The sequence below is a fragment of the Sinocyclocheilus rhinocerous genome, unplaced genomic scaffold (assembly GCF_001515625.1).
Source record: "Sinocyclocheilus rhinocerous isolate Xijiao unplaced genomic scaffold, SAMN03320098_v1.1 scaffold789, whole genome shotgun sequence".
NCBI classification, from domain to species: domain Eukaryota; kingdom Metazoa; phylum Chordata; class Actinopteri; order Cypriniformes; family Cyprinidae; genus Sinocyclocheilus; species Sinocyclocheilus rhinocerous.
This window is the reverse complement of record NW_015667306.1, coordinates 991817-992489: the sequence shown is the minus strand read 5'-3', so window position 1 is coordinate 992489 and position 673 is coordinate 991817. Positions and strand designations below refer to the sequence as shown.

At 41.5% G+C, this 673-nt stretch overlaps 1 protein-coding gene across 1 annotated transcript in view; it reads left to right on the top strand.

Annotated features, from left to right (window-relative positions):
- LOC107733705 (gamma-aminobutyric acid receptor subunit alpha-2-like) overlaps positions 1-673 on the top strand; it is a 15905-nt gene that overhangs the window by 13759 nt on the left and 1473 nt on the right. The window lies entirely within an intron of this gene.

Below are 673 nucleotides of genomic sequence, written 5' to 3'. Positions count from 1 at the left end.
GCATACTTCTCTTCTGATTCACACAAGACAACTTTTTCACTGGAGAAAGCAATATTATGGACAGAGGACTAGTTTTAACCGGAAGCAACCGATTGAAGTTAAAGGGGTCATATGATGCGATTTCAAGTTTTCCTTTCTCTTTGGAGTGTTACAAGCTGATTGCGCATAGATAAGATCCCTGAAGTTGCAAAGACTAAAGTCTCAAAGCCAAAGAGATATTCTTCATCAAAGTTAAGACTCTGCCACGCCCCCCTAAAACGGCTCGTTCTAACACACCCCACATATCTACCTCACTATGTGGAAATATTAGCACAATGAGGCCCAAATCTGCACGCAAAGAAAGAAGGCGTGGTTTCACTAACCACAATTAGTGTTGAAGCAGCATGTCAGGGAGACGCTGTGTGTTTCTAGACGAAAGCAAAAGCACTTTATTTGGCCTACCAGAAGTAGATGCATTTAGGAATCTTTAAGATAACTTACAACAGAACAGCAATGCATTTTATGGACGACCGTTTCGTGAACCTAGGAGAGGAGGTAATTCTGACTTTGCTATGACAATCTGGCGCTTCTGAATCAGCTACTGTAAGTATGTTTTGTTATTAGTTTTAAGTATTTGCTATTGACTGTTCAAATGCGGAGTTTTGAGCATCGTGTGTGTGTGTGCGCGAGCGAG